This window comes from Protopterus annectens, chromosome 4.part0 (assembly GCF_019279795.1).
Source record: "Protopterus annectens isolate FY-2018-M chromosome 4.part0, PAN1.0, whole genome shotgun sequence".
NCBI lineage: Eukaryota > Metazoa > Chordata > Ceratodontiformes > Protopteridae > Protopterus > Protopterus annectens.
Genome location: NC_056733.1, coordinates 1,084,245,335 through 1,084,261,880, shown reverse-complemented (window position 1 = coordinate 1,084,261,880; position 16,546 = coordinate 1,084,245,335). Strand labels below are relative to the sequence as shown.

Sequence of the window (16,546 nt, the reverse complement as noted above, 5' to 3'; positions counted from 1 at the left end):
AACAATTAAGTTTTTAAAACAAAAATACATTATGCAGACTGTTCTGTACTAAGCTTGAAAAAGTGTACAGGCAACACAATTGAAAATAATGCGTTACCTAATTCTACAAACTTTACTTCATCACACAATGCAGATTACATAATTCCCTAGTTACCGCATTAACAGCTTTTTGTAAAGCACACCTGACCTGAAGTAAAATGCTTTACGGTCAGAAGTAAACACTAGGCAATCAGCTGTCAGACCATTAACAGCCTAGCTGAAGCAACCAACATCAAAAGTTATCACCTTCCCCTAGAAGAGTTATACAAGACAGGCACAGGGAGAACTTGTACGCGCCCATCCAATTGTCTAGGTTAGTCTTGACTATAGCTATGGTACAACTTTACTTTAATGTACAGGTGTAGTTTATTCTATAGTTGGGAAATATGCTGGGTAAGAGTACACCACCACGTCTTATTAATGATAGAGATGGAGGTCCTTTGTGTGTGAAGACACATTCACTCTATGGAGACATATTAGGTCTAGCAGAGTGGATAAGTAGCATCATTCGAGTCAGGATCTGATCCTCCCGACCACTCTACGCATACGTTGCAACTCTGAGTAAGCTACCTAAAGGAGGGAGAGGCACATGTATGCTTTGTAACATTAAGCATGCTAAAGGACAGACAGTAAAGTTGAGTTCATAGGTTCATACTAGGCTATCTGCCCTAGGGCATTTATAAGCCTAGCCAGAGTGTGTGTGGCTTTCACCACCCCTTAGGATGAGAATACTATACCCATTAGTTTGCTGTGCCTCTGTCCAGCAGTGACACAGAGATGATTCCCGGGGTAAACCTACGATCTCCCATCCACTCGTCAAGATTTCTCTTGAACAGAGTCAGTGAGGGGCTCTGCCTCACATGGACTGGGATTCTGTTCCATAGTGTAGGGAGTCTCTGGGTGATGAATCTGTCCCTCCAGCACGTCCTATTTATATCCGTGTTGAGGTTTAAGTCTCTTGCTCTCGTGGCTCTGGTGGATTTGGATTTTTTGAGGTGGAGCATGTCCATTAATTCCGGGTTGGACATGGCCTTGTATGTCATGCACAGATCACATCTGAGCAGACGGTATGCGACTGAATAGAGCTGGAGTTTCTTCAGTCGGGCATTGTATCACATATGTTTGAGCCCCTTTATCCTTTTGGTGAGGAACTTTTGGGGTCTTTCCAACTGCTGCAGGTGTCGGGTAAGGTACATTCCGAATGGGGCGTTGTACTCAATCATTGGTCTGATAAGTGAAGAGTACAGGGGTTCTTTGTGGCTTACTTAAGTCCAAGTTCTTGCAGAGTTATACTCACTATTGCAGTAATGCTATTTACCCACTGTCGCTTCTGCTGCCCCTTCTACCTTTACCTCTCATCTTTCGCAGCATCAGGGTTACCTTTAGTCTACCCACTGAACAAAATACTCATTGTAAAACTCAGACGTTACAGGTACCCATGTTAACAGCAGTTGAAATAACACAGTAAGTGCAGCAGAATTATATTTTTGACAGAGACTGCAGTCAAAGGTTGGGCGCCATTTCTTGGCACTGTCTTTTTAGAGGCAGGATGTCATTACCAGTATGAGTCAAGGCAGTGTTAAATTGAGGTTATTATGGATAGCTTGGCTATAACGAGAGCAACATGCACTCTGTTCTTTTTTTCTGAAGTTTGAGGAGAAGCTACGCAGCAGGAAACACTCCAGTACTGCACCAATAAATACTGACAGAAGACAGGTCATAAGGAATAAAACCTCAAAAATGACCTTCTACAACTAAAACATAAATACCTTAAGGTAAGTGACTACATGCAAAACTATTATACATCATATGTATAACATATACTACAAAATGAAAGTAAAAAAGTCCAAACTGTGGAAATGCTGTAATCCTCTTAACCATAACCAAAAAAATCTCACGGATGCAAAGTAAAGGGTTTGAGTCTATCCTCTGGTTATTAGCAAAGTTTGTAACAGTCTACAGACTGATAGCTTAGAATTTACCTATGAACATATGAAGTATGACCTTGTAAAGAAAGAACTACAAAGCAACTGTCACCAGACCCACAAAGTTTGCAGTAACAGAAGGAGAGTGACACCCTCCCTGTTCTGCAGAATCTAACCTCCCGAGTGTGTCATCCTTTGGATGAGGCATTAAACCGAGGTCCCATCTGCCTGAGTTGGTGGTAGTTCAGGTGGATGTAAAAGATCCCACAGCAACTATCAAAAGAGTAAGGAAAGTAATAAACCGACACAGGAAGGTGTCCAACGAAACAAATAAACCAGAAAAAGAACACCAACGGACCAAGGCAACCACCAATAAGTTCTCCAAGTCCTTTGTAGTATAACAATCAAATTGCGAGCTGGTAGTGAGCAAGCTCAAAGGCAAAAACAAGTGCAGATAAACCAAGATAAACGCTTTATTTGTAGATCCGTTTTCGTCACCAACTTCAGAATAAACACAGAACATCTAGTTCCATTACTATATATACTGATCACAATTAATACTAATAAGATAATCACACCAATCAAGCAATTAAAAACACAGTAAAAATAGTGGAATAAATTCACCTGTAAGTTATTTACTACATAAAACAAGTTTTGCAAATTATGCAATCTATAAAACATTTCTCAATCATATTTTCCATAATAATACTATTTATTTTGTTAATGAGTTGGAATTTTTAAAAATTTTTAAAGTTTAGCTGCCCTCATTTTCAATACAGGTGCCAGGGAAACCATTTCATTTAGCCCAGGTAACCTATTTGAGTCCAATACAACCTGCCAATAAAGTTCCCTGAACTCGACCCTGGTCTCCCACATACCACCTCTGGCATCTGTATTGACCACTTCCAGCACAAAAAACTGAAAATTTGATTTTGTACATAGGCAAGAGTGTTTATACAAAGCATTACTTTCTCTGGCTGTTCTAATCTCATACAGATGTTCATAAATACGTTGTTTCAATTTTCTTTCACTCTTGCCTATATAAAATGACCCACAGAACATGCATACTGCTAAATAAATGATACCACAGGTATTACAATTAACAAATGAGTTTAAACACAATCTTCTATTCCTATGTTTCAAATAATAACTCTCCCCTACCAGTAAGTATTTACAATATTTACACGCCCCACATTTAAATAAACCTTTTTTGCTTTTATTTTTATTATTGTTATCTGTCCTAATCACTTTCGGGTCACTATAACCCGTCGCAAGATAATTTTTTATTGTTCTACCTTTTTTATATACAAACTTCAAAGTGTCAGAAAAAATATCATTTAGGTCAGATATTTTAGAGAAATTTGACCATTCCTTCTCCATAATTTTTCTGACCAACCTAGATTGTCCATCAAAAGTAGTTATTAAACTATTACTATAGTTTTCTGTTATCTGTTCCTTTTGACAATTCATTGTCTCTCTGTTACAACCTAGTATAGGGGCAAACCTGGAATTTCTAGCCAAGGAAACTTCTTTAAATATTTCCTCTATTAAATCTTCAGGATACCCTCCGTTACAAAATTGGACCCTTAACCAATCACATTCTTCCATAAAGCTACTGTCTTCTGAGCACATTCTTGAAATTCTCACATATTGACCCTTAAGAACCCCTCTTTTTTGCGAGAGGGGATGTGAGCTGCTGTAATGAAGATACGAGTTTGAAAAAGTACCTACGCAAACATTATCATGGCGTACTGGGAAAACAAGTATTGATTGAATTCCCTTTACAAGAACAATTGGGCTCTTTATGGTCGGTTCCTTGACGACCTATGTTTCCTGTGGATAGGAGATGCCATCACATTCTGTGATATGGTAGAATATCTTAACGAAACAACAACTTTTTTGAAATTTACATATAAGTTTGACACTGAGACACTGAATTACTTGGATATTACTGTAAAGAAAAAAGATAATTATTTTGTTTCAAGGGTATATAGAAAAAGATACTTTTTCAAACTCGTATCTTCATTACAGCAGCTCACATCCCCTCTCGCAAAAAAGAGGGGTTCTTAAGGGTCAATATGTGAGAATTTCAAGAATGTGCTCAGAAGACAGTAGCTTTATGGAAGAATGTGATTGGTTAAGGGTCCAATTTCGTAACAGAGGGTATCCTGAAGATTTAATAGAGGAAATATTTAAAGAAGTTTCCTTGGCTAGAAATTCCAGGTTTGCCCCTATACTAGGTTGTAACAGAGAGACAATGAATTGTCAAAAGGAACAGATAACAGAAAACTATAGTAATAGTTTAATAACTACTTTTGATGGACAATCTAGGTTGGTCAGAAAAATTATGGAGAAGGAATGGTCAAATTTCTCTAAAATATCTGACCTAAATGATACTTTTTCTGACACTTTGAAGTTTGTATATAAAAAAGGTAGAACAATAAAAAATTATCTTGAGACGGGTTATATTGACCCGAAATTGATTAGGCCAGATAATAATAATAAAAATAAAAACAAAAAAGGTTTATTTAAATGTGGGGCGTGTAAATATTGCAAATACTTACTGGTAGGGGAGAGTTATTATTTGAAACATAGGAATAGAAGATTGTGTTTAAACTCATTTGTTAATTGTAATACCTGTGGTATCATTTATTTAGCAGTATGCATGTTCTCTGGGTCATTTTATATAGGCAAGAGTGAAAGAAAATTGAAACAACGTATTTATGAACATCTGTATGAGATTAGAACAGCCAGAGAAAGTAATGCTTTGTATAAACACTCTTGTCTATGTACAAAATCAAATTTTCAGTTTTTTGTACTGGAAGTGGTCAATACAGACGCCAGAGGTGGTATGTGGGAGACCAGGGTGGAGTTCAGGGAACTTTATTGGCAGGTTGTATTGGACTCAAATAGGTTACCTGGGCTAAATGAAATGGTTTCCCTGGCACCTGTATTGAAAATGAGGGCAGCCAAACTTTAAAAATTCCAACTCATTAACAAAACAAATAGTATTATTATGGAATATATGATTGAGAAATATTTTATAGACTGCATAATTTGCAAAACTTGTTTTATGTAGCAAATAACTTACAAGTGAATTCATTTCACTATTTTTACTGTGTTTTCAAATGATTTCCTATTGTTGTTTTTAATTGTTTGATTGGTGTGATTATCTTATCAGTATTAATTGTGATCAGTATATATAGTAATGGAACTAGATGTTCTGTGTTTATTCTGATGAAGTTGGTGATGAAAACGGATCTACAAATAAAGCGTTTATCTTGGTTTATCTGCACTTGTTTTTGCCTTTGAGCTTGCTCACTACCAGCTCGCAATTTGATTGTTATACTACAAAGGACTTGGAGAACTTATTGGTGGTTGCCTTGGTCCGTTAGAGTAAGGAAAGTTCCCCATGCCCTAGGCAAATCTCCCCTAACAGTATTGATAGCACCCAGGTCTCTGCTGAAGAGAGGCTAATAAGGCCTAGTGGGACTACCCTTGTCAAAGTATAAATAAAATCACACCAGGAGACCTTCTATGAATCTTGCATTAGCTACCAGGGTGCGATTTTGTGAGAGGGACTTGTGTATCAAGCTTCTTGCTCCTTCGTCTGCGGCTGGCAATGCTAGACTGATGACACTTAGTGGTTCTTCACATCATGCTCCCATGTCAGGAAATACAAACTGCTGGTATGGGTTCTGGCCTTTAATGTCATAACCAAATCAGCACTCTTAATATTTTAGCAATCTAAGCATTAAATAAAGAACCAAATTCTGCACGCATCAGAAAAGATCTGGGGAGTGGTGAAGCTCAGCAGCACTCCCTAGCCTGGTAAGTGATGTTATCACACATCAGCAGAAGGCATGAAAACCATTCTGAGTACACAAGCTAGAAATTTTTTTTAACAACTCAGCCAGCATGGAGGTGTCAGAAAAATAAACCCAGCTGTTACCACAATGGAAGGCTTTCAAATTCAAACCAACATATATTGGACCTCATTTCTAGCTAAAAACACTAACCACTTGGGAAGTGGACTGCTAAAAAATTGCCAATTGCACTCAGCCTCTTCCAAGAAAGGACAGCCTCATGAGGCTGTGGCACTCAACTAGGCTGGGGGTGGGGTAGTCCTTTAAAATTTCTAATGCAAGGCCCACAATGTAAAATTTACATGACAGAAACATCACCATTCTCAGCCATTAACATGAAGGCAACATGTGTTAAAGGTTAAAAGGTTAATTTCCACTACCCTCTCCTCCTCAGCTAACCATAGAGAAACTACTTCTCTCATAAATAACTGTTACAACACAAACCAACATGCCAGTATGCAGCCATAATGAATGCAGACAATGCATCCAGTAAGATCCACACCTGACGCAACCAGCCATCAAATGCATCCAGTAAGATCAACACCTGACACAACCAGCCATCAAATGCATCCAGTAAGATCCACACCTGACACAACCAGCCATCAAATGCAACCACTAAGATCCACATCTGACAACCAACCATCAAATGCCTTAATGAACACAGACGATGCATCCAGTAAGATCCACACCGGACACAACCAGCCATCAAATGCATCCACTAAGATCCACATCTGACAACCAACCATCAAATGCCTTAATGAACACAAGACAATGCATCCAGTAAGATCCACACCTGATACAACCAGCCATCAAATGCATCCAGTAAGATCCACACCTGACACAACCAGCCATCAAATGCAACCACTAAGATCCACATCTGACAACCAACCATCAAATGCCTTAATGAACACAGACGATGCATCCAGTAAGATCCACACCGGACACAACCAGCCATCAAATGCATCCACTAAGATCCACATCTGACAACCAACCATCAAATGCCTTAATGAACACAAGACAATGCATCCAGTAAGATCCACACCTGATACAACCAACCATCAAATGGATGCAGACTTCTGATGGAAGAGTGTCACATTTCCTACCACAGACTTCTACTATTTCATTCTTTTGGATCAAGACAGCATTGACATCCCCCAATGAGGAGACCATCACATAGCAGCACTGTGCAATGAACTCAAACTCAGCTTCACATGGATAGGAAGTCCGTTCCATAGGAGGGGCAGTCTCTGGGACACTGATCTCTCTCCAGCAAGTTCCGTTTAAGTCACAGACAAAAATTAGGTCCCTAGACCTTGTATTTTTGATACTCTGACTTACGAATATGCAGGAGATTCACAAGTGTGGGGTTTGAGGATGCCTTGTAAGGCAGGCGTAGACCATCCCTCAGCAATCTATAGGACATTGAGGAGAGGGAAAGGGCTTCAAGGCACTCTGGATAAGGCAGTTGTGTTATGCCTTGTATTCTTTTTGTAAAGAACCTTTGAGGCCACTCTAGTTGCTGCATATGCCTGGTCAGGTACATGCCAATGGAAGCACTGTACTCTATTATTGGTCTGATAAGGGTGGAGTACAGTGCAATAATGACCTCCTTGAATCTAGATGCCTTGCCCTTATTTATAAATTGTGCAACATAAAAGGATTTCCTCACCACTGTGGCCACCAGATGGTCAAAGGTAAAGCTACTGTCTATGTGCATACCCATATCCCTAACCACTGGGTTGACTCTTGGGGGTGTATTATCAACATGGCAATTAGCCGGGATGGCTGAATTCCCAAAGGGTACAATTACACATTTCTTAGCACTGAGTTTAAGACAATGGCTTTTGCACCATTTGTTAGTCAGATATGGATCTTTTTGAAGAATGCCACTGTCTGCAGAAGACTCATTGATAACCCCCAGCTTGCAATCATCTGCAAACTTCGTCAGCTATAAACCTTCAACATTTGCTTCAATTTCAGAGAAACAGATGCTAAAAAGGAGTGGACCCAATTCAGAGCCCTGGGGGACTCTGCCGGTGACTGGCCTCTTGGTGCAGGTGGTGTCATCTATTTTGATCTCCTGGGTCTTATCGGTAAAACCAGTTGGCTATCGAGCCAGTGAAAAAAAGAGCTTATACATAAATTAGTGAGCTTGTCTGTAATGCCCGAGTAGGGTAGTGCATCGTGACCCTCTTCTCAAAAAAAAATTCCACTAAATTTAATAGGGATGAAAAAAAAAATCCACTAAATTTAATAGGGATGATCTTCCTTTAACAAAGCCGAATTGTGATGGGTCCAGCATTTGCAAGTTACCTATGTTGTCATTTAACATGTCCATGATGATTCTATCAATGGCCATACATATGAAACTGGTAAGACTTAAGGGCCTGTAGTTACCCTGATCAGTGGTTGGACCTCCTTTGTACAGGGAGAATGACTGTTGCCATCTTCCATTCGTTGGGTACAAAACCTGATTGAAGGCTCCAGTTGAAAAGTGATTCAAGTGAAATAGAGAGGTCAGGTTTCATGTTGTTCATTAAACATCCCGGGATGTTACTGGGGCAAACAATGCAGCATTTTTAGCCTTGGAAAGTACATTAATGAACTGTCTCTAGTAATGGTTGGTGGGGATTGTGTTATGTGGCATTTCCTTTGGACTATGGGGGGAATGCGAGCTGAACCTGTCAGCCAAAAGGTTGGTCCACCAGTTCAGTGTGGGTGCGACCATTTACAGTAAGTTCTGCGCATTGTTGTGCATGTTCCCTGAGGTTACAGGCATAGCTGTAGAAAGCTTTGTGGTTGTCCTTTGCCCAAAAAATCAATTTTTCTTCAGATTTAGCCTATGAAGTATTAATTAACCCCCTTAGGTGCATGTTTAGATTGGTCAGGGGGCTTTTAGTATGTGTGGCTTTGTTCCTCCTATGCTTGGCAAAGATTTTTTTCTTTTGTTGTAAAACCAATTGACAGTGCGATTCCACCAGGGTGGCAGTCTTTTGAGTTTGTCTTGTACTTAACATGAGTGGGCACAGCTCACACCATACAGCTATTAATATGGCTGTACAGAGATTTTGTACATATCTCAGTGTATTCTATAGTGTCTACTGGGTTTCGGGGTGCTTGGAAATTAGCCAAGGTGTTGCTTAGTAGAGACAGGTTAGCCTTGGAATAGTTCCTAAAGGTTTTTGGTTTTGTTGGATTCCCAGATTTAATTTTTATTTCAAGTAATACTGCCTTATGGTCAGATCTGACGAGCGAAGATATTACACTGGGTGAGGAACATTGGCCTCCCATGTTTGTGAGTACAAGTTCAAGGATGTTTGTACCTGTGGTAGGAGACTGGACAAACTGTTCCAGGATGTTGGCATTAAAGTTTAGGAATCACTGGGATTGTGATTGTTCTCCAATTCGATTCTCAGCTGGGGAGACTTCTGTGCAGAGTCTGCATGTCCTCCCTGCATTTATGTGGGTTTCCTGTAGGTATTCCGTTTTCCTCCCACAGTCCAAATACATGTGTCTGGAGCATTTCTCCCTGGGCCTCCCTCCACTGAAAATAGGCTCAGTCCTAGTTGGACTTTCCCAGTCAACAAATGTTACATAAAAAAAAAGACAGACAGAAAGTGGTGTAGGATTCCCAATCTGTAGAGGGGCAGTCGAGATCCTCCATGTATAACGTTTTGGGTTGAATGCTGAGGAACTCTATTACACTGAAATAGTTAGTATGAGTTTCCTGGTACAAGGAGAGACACCTTTATGTTGCAAGGATATGATATGGCACCCTGTTTATGCTGCGTTACACATGTATGAGTTCCTGTGTGTCGTACACTTTAACTAGTCTGGATGTGAGATGAGTCTTGGTATAGACTGACACTCCTCCACCTTTAGTTTCCTCCTGCATAGTAGCCGATCTAAAGGTGTGAAAGGCATTATAAGCTTGCATTGATGGGATACTCTCAGTGACTTTAAAACATGTCTCCTTTACTACACAGACATCTACACCCTCCAGGGAGGGACAGGCTTGCAGGGAGTGAAGTTGCTTGTTAAGAATTTTAGCATTGAGCAGTCCCACCTTCAGACATTCCTTCATAGGTTCATTTAAGTCAGTAGGTTTATCAGTTTGGCATCATCTAAAAAGGCAGCATAGGGGGTTGTAAAGGTCTTTGCCAATATCCAAAAGCCTAGAGAAGATAAGTGCAGACCATCCTTAGCATCTTTCCTTTGTAAAAAGGCTCATCTTTCAAACATTCTTCAGACAACCCCTCTGGCCTTTAGGCTGCCAATCAGATCTGCAATGTCCAATGACACCTCTGAATAAAGCAACATCTGTTCCCCTCAAATATGACTGTGTTATAGATGGACTCGTATGCATAATAGAAATGGCAAAATAAACAGAACTGCAAGTATCCCTAATCTAGTCTGTAAAAAATAAGTCAAACAGCTGATCCAACTTTCTCATATCTTTGTTCTATAAAACAGGATCCTACAACTACCTTCTTAGATCTGTCAAGAATAATAACCTTAACCCTGAAACTTAAGCTTCAGGGAAAAAAGGACCCCAACTGAATCTTGTGATTATGACCCATGTCCAACCTCATCTTAGCCATAAAGGAAGGCTTTGACTCCTTATGAAAGACTGGGGGGGGGGGGTCAAAGCATCTCATATGGCAGAAATGGTCTTCAGAGCAAGACATTTTAAAGGGGCTATATAAGCAGGTTCAAAAAGCACTTGTGAAGTTTTAGATAAAAAAATGTCTTTTGGAAAAAAGCTTAAGCTTAGGCTGCAATATGAGGAAGGACTCTCATGACAGGCACATCAATGAGTCTTAAAGAGAAACAAAACCAGTCTAAGCTCAACAAGTAAGCAAACCACCTGAGCAGAAACAAGGTTATTTTGATAATGACTAACTGGAACAGTTTGATAAATAGGTTTTCCACATGGTGGGTTTCCTACTCTCTTTAATACATATCACCTCTGAATTTTACAAAAAAAATTCTTTATTTTGGAGATGGAAATAAGCCGCAAAGCTGAACACAGTGAAAGAGGTGGTACACCTGGTCCCAGTACTGCGGGACGATGACCTCACAGACAGATAATTGCATAATCTACTCTGTACTCTGTAACGGAAAGAACGTTGGCTGTTCTGACCAATACGTGGCTCAGGCTTAGGTTGACATTTTTCCTTTTCTTGCCTTTTAAAGTCTTGCAGCCAGAGGAATGAGAGGGATGTACAAAGCCTATGTCATATACAGGGTTTCATAAGTACTGTGCTGTCATCCAGCGGTGTAGATGGTCTCTGTACTGGAATGTCCATTCTTGGGATATCAAAGACTGGCATCAGTACAACAAACATATCTGATTTAAGTGCAGAACCCAAAATAAGTTGTCAGGCTCCAGATGAACAGCACAGCAGCAAATTTATTGTAGAACAGTAAAACAAACAGATATTCCTAGTTAGCGCTTTCGTCTCACTTCTATCAACTCTGAGACTTCTTCAGACTGATTATTTCTGGGCACACCCAACACTTTACATACTAAAAAAAAAAATCACATGATCCAAAATGTCACATGACTATTATAAAAACTTTTTTTTTAAGTTTTTTTTTTAAATAAAAGAACATACACTTTTCATACATAAACATTTGCATCAATAAATTAGTGTTTAAGCCTCTTCCTTTTTAAATACATTACAAATTCCTCTCTGTTATTGAGACCTGGTGGAAAGCAGGCATTAAGCCTGACTTGCGAACAATATTCTAGCCAGCCTAGCTCATCCTTGATATTTACTATATTAAGACTGTTAGAAAGTGCTTCCAAAACTATAAATTTAAACTCAACCTTACATTTATTCATCTTATAGTGTTTGCTCCATGCATTCTTTTCATCCTCCATTGGAACAGCATACTTATGCTCATATATCCTTCTATATAATTTACGAGTAGTTCTTCCCAAATAAAAGGATTTACATTCTACACAAAAACTCAGTATACTATATACACTATATTTTTAGACTTACAACTGAATAACCCTGGAATCCTAATTATTTTTCCTCCTATCTCTACTTCATCAGTGTCGTGTAAATATATTTACATATTGCAATTCAGACACTTATACATTCCACATTTTTGTTTCTCGTCTTTGTGTTTATTCAATTTGCCTTGAAAATTATTTTGGTAATTTTTAGCTCTTTTTTGGGAAAACTTTGGCTGGTCCCCTAGCTTCTGAAGCAATTCACTATTAGTTGTAAATATACCCCAATTCCTATTTATTATTTTTTTAGCTTGAGCATCTACACTATTTTGTATAGCCATAGATGTTCCATATATAAACAGACATCTCTCAGCTAAAATTGGTCCTTTTGTTCTTCCTTCAATTTCTTCTAATATTTTATTCATCTCTATTTCTGGGTACCCCCTTTTTACTATTTTATCACAGAACAAATTTGCTTCTTCCACAAAATCTGCTTCTTTTTTCGTTAGCCTACTTATTCTAGACAACTGTCCTTTGACTATATTCATTTTTGTCTTTTTGGGGTGCATACTAGAAAAATGCAAGTACATATTGTTTTGTACTTCCTTTTTATATATCCTAGTTGCTACCTTGTTATTTTCTTTGTACACTGTTAAATCTAAAAAACTAATCTTTTTATTAACATGGCGGATAAATTTCAAATATGTGCAAATATTATTTATGTAAGTGAGAAACTCTTCAAATAGTTCATTCTTCCCTCTCCACACAATAAAAACATCAATAAATCTCAACATTATTAAGATGTTGTTTTTATATCTGCTTTCTAATATATGCATCACTTCCAATCCATGCATAAAGACATTGGCATAGCCTGGGGCTAATCCTGCCCCCATCGCAACTCCATTAACTTGAACATAAATTTCATCATAAAATGCTATATAATTATAATTCAGCACAATGTCAGTCATTTCCATCAATTGTCATACATTGTCCCTAAACTAGGCAGTAGTATTTCCTTTTGTTCTGCTATAAAAGAACACTGGGCACATCTTCCACATTTGAACGTTCCATGTTTTCTACTTGTACCTTGAATATTATGTATTTTCTGTTGTTCAAGGATATTCTTAAATTCTAAACTTGTACATAAGTCGCCTTCACCAAAAATGGTTTTAATAAGTGTCTGCAAGGACAACAACTAGATGATCTACTACCACAGTGCTACCAACAGCCATTTTCTTAGAAAGACACAGCAGTGTGTCGGCCCAGTGACTCACCAAAGCATAAAAATTGGTCTCACAGATTCATTTAGTACAGCAGTATTATAACAAAGGCTTCTTCACAGAAGCTAAAACACTGGGAATTAAAATAAATTTGGAGATTCAAACAGAAGAGTAACAATTTGTGTCTGGTTTAACCAAGACATTTGTTTCGGGAAAAAAAAAAATCTTACTACTAAAAGGCTGGTGAAAACATCACCATGAATATTTATTCATTATTTGTACACGTCACCGGGGTGTTGGATGGTGGGCAGGCCTTGGGCAAGCCTTGCTACTGCGCATCCGGGGGTTACTACAATGCAATATCACCTACCTCACACTATATTATTATAATCCCACTTGTATACTGCAGGGGAAGACATTTTTCATGTTTGGATTCAGTGCACTTACCACTTAATTCCTTCCTTCTTTCCTTTCTGTGAGGACAAAGCAAGGACTGCCTTTTATCTACATACACCTTATTCTTATAACATTGTTATGCTTGTACTGTGAAAGACGAGTCTTGTCTCTAACTAATCATCATCATGGAACCCATTTACAGAGACATTGGGAACCTTAAAACCTTGGACCCTACCCAGTTTGGTTTTGTTAAGGGCAGATCATGCCTCCTAAACCTAGTGGACTTCTTTGGGATGGTTACCGAGGCATTAGACGAGGGAAAGGGTCCACATAGCCTACATAGACCTCGCAAAGGTTTTCGACACCATTCCCCATTCTAGTATTATTAGACAAGCTCACCGGCTTGAACATAAACCCCTACGTCACGAGATGGGTTGCCAACTGGCTCATGGATAGAACCCACATGGTGAGAGTTGCAGGCTCTACGTCCGACTCTAAACCAGGTACAAGTGGCGTCCCCCAGGCCTCAGTCCTAGGTCCCCTCCTGTTCGGTATATACTTCTCAGAGGTTCAGGCAAGCATAGGAGGACTATGGCTGACCAAGTTCTCAGACGACTGCAAACTAGGGGCCATAATCGATTTTCCGGCTGATACAGACACCCTCCAGATGGATCTCACTGAGACAGATACCTGGTGTGAAAATCATAGCCTCAAGCTAAATGCCAAAAAGTGCATAGTCATCCTCTTTGGAAAAAACAAAGTACCTGCGAACTACCACATAGATGGTAGTCCCCTAAATACAGAAAATGTAATAAGGGATCTGGGGACCCAAGTAGATAGTAATCTCTCCTTTGATAATCATATTGCCAAGGTGGTTAAAAAATCCTTCTATGTGGCCCACCTAATCACAAAAGGGTTCGCATCTAGAACAAAAGAAGTTATTGTGCCTCTCTACTAATCACTCATTAGACCCATCATAGAATACAACGCCCCATTTGGGATGTACCTTACAAGACACCTGCAACAGCTGGAAAGGCCACAAAAGTACCTCACCAAGAGGATTAATGGCCTCAAACAGATGCCCTATGCAGCCCAACTCAAGAAACTCCAGCTGTACTCGGTTGCATACCACTTACTCAGAGGTGATCTCTGCCTGACATACAAGGGCATGTCCAACCCAGAACTGATGGACATGCTCCACCTAAAAAAAAAAACAAATCCCAGAGAGCCACACACTCTAGAGATATAAACCTCACCAGAACTATAAATAGGACATGCTGGAGGGATAGAATCCTATCCCAGAGACTCCCTATACTTTGGAACAGGATTCCAATATACATCAGGCAGAGTCCCTCACTAACACTCTTCAAGAGAAACCTTGACGGGTGGAAGGGAAACAGAACATTTACCCCGGGGATCACTGCACTGGCTCTGCTGGACAGTGGCGCAGGGAACTAATCTAAGGGGTTGGCGAAAGCCAACACATTCTGGCTAGGCTTATAAATGCCCTTGGGCAGATAGCCTAGTACTTACCTATGAACCTATAACTTGGGTTAAACAATTAAAAGCTGTTACTTTTACTAAGAGCTTGCTGCTGCAAGTCTACTAAACATTTAACATACAAACTCTTCATATTTTATTATTTTTTTTAAATTTGTTAACTTAGGTTCATAGGTTCATACTAGGCTATCTTCCCTAGGGCATTTATAAGCCTAGCCCGAATGTGTGTGGCTTTCGCCACCCCTTGGAATGAGAATACTATGCCCATTTAGGGTTTAGTTTACTATGCCTCTGTCTAGAAGTGACACAGAGATGACCCCCGGGGTAAACCTACGATCTCCCATCCACTCGTCAAGATTTCTCTTGAAGAGAGTCAGTGAGGGGCTCTGCCTAACATGGACTGGGATTCTGTTCCAGAGTGTAGGGAGCCTCTGGGTTATGAATCTGTCCCTCCAGCATGTCCTATTTATTTCTGTGTTGAGGTTCAAATCTCTCGCTCTCGTGGCTCTGGTGGATTTGGTTTTTTTTAGGTGGAGCATGTCCATTAATTCTGGATTGGACATGGCCTTGTAACGTCAGGCATAGATCACCTCTGAGTAGGCGGTATGCGACTGAATAGAGCTGGAGTTTCTTCAGCTGGGCAGCATATGACATATGTTCGAGTCCCTTGATCCTCTTGGTGAGGTACTTCTGGGGTCTTTCCAACTGCTGCAGGTGCCGGTAAAGTACATACCAAATGGGGCATTGTACTCAATCATGGGTCTGATAAGGGAAGAGTATAGGGGCACAATGACCTCTCAATCTAGATGTGAATCCTTTCATGATAAGGTGGGCAATATAGAAGGTCTTCCTAACCACCTTGGCAATGTGGGTGTCAAATGAGAGGTCACTGCCAACTTGGGTCCCTAGGTCCCTGATTACTTCTTCCGTAATTAATGGATTACCACCTATGTGGTAATTTCTGGGTACTTTGTTTTTCCCAAAGGGTATAACTATACATTTTTTGGCGTTTCAGTTTAAGGCCATGGCTCTGGCACCAGTTATCTGTTTCTGTGAGGCCTTTCTGAAGGATGCTAGTGTCCGCTGGAGTATCGATTATGGCGCCCAGCTTACAGTCATCTGCGAACTTTGTCAGCCACAATCCTCCTAGGTTTGCTTGTACTTCTGAGAAATAAATGCCAAACAAGAGGGGTCCCAGGACCGAGCCCTGTGGGACACCACTTGTAACTGGCTTAGAGTCTGACATGGCTCCAGCAATTCTGACCTTGTGAGTTCGGTCCTTTAGCCAGTTTGCAACCCATCTTATGGCATATGGGTTTACATTTAAGCTGGTGAGCTTGTCTATGATGCCCGAGTGGGGTATTGTGTCGAAGGCTTTTGCAAGGTCAAGGTAGGCTGTGTGAACTGCCTTACCCTCATCAATAGCCTTAGTGACGGTTTCAAAAAAGTCGACTAAGTTCAAAAGGCAGGATCTGCCCTTAACAAAGCCGAATTGGGTAGGATCAAGTGTCTGTAGGTCACCAATGTCTTTATGAGTTCCATAATGATCCTCTCCATAGCTTTGCAGACCAGGCTCATCAAGCTTATGGGGCGGTAATTTCCAGGGTCCGTAGAAGCACCTCCTTTGTGGAGTGG

The 16,546-nt window shown here is 39.9% G+C and overlaps 1 protein-coding gene across 2 annotated transcripts in view; it reads right to left on the bottom strand.

Annotated features, from left to right (window-relative positions):
• Window positions 1-16,546, bottom strand: part of HARS1 (histidyl-tRNA synthetase 1) — an 824,052-nt gene that overhangs the window by 761,975 nt on the left and 45,531 nt on the right. The gene's annotated exons all lie outside the window — the stretch shown is intronic.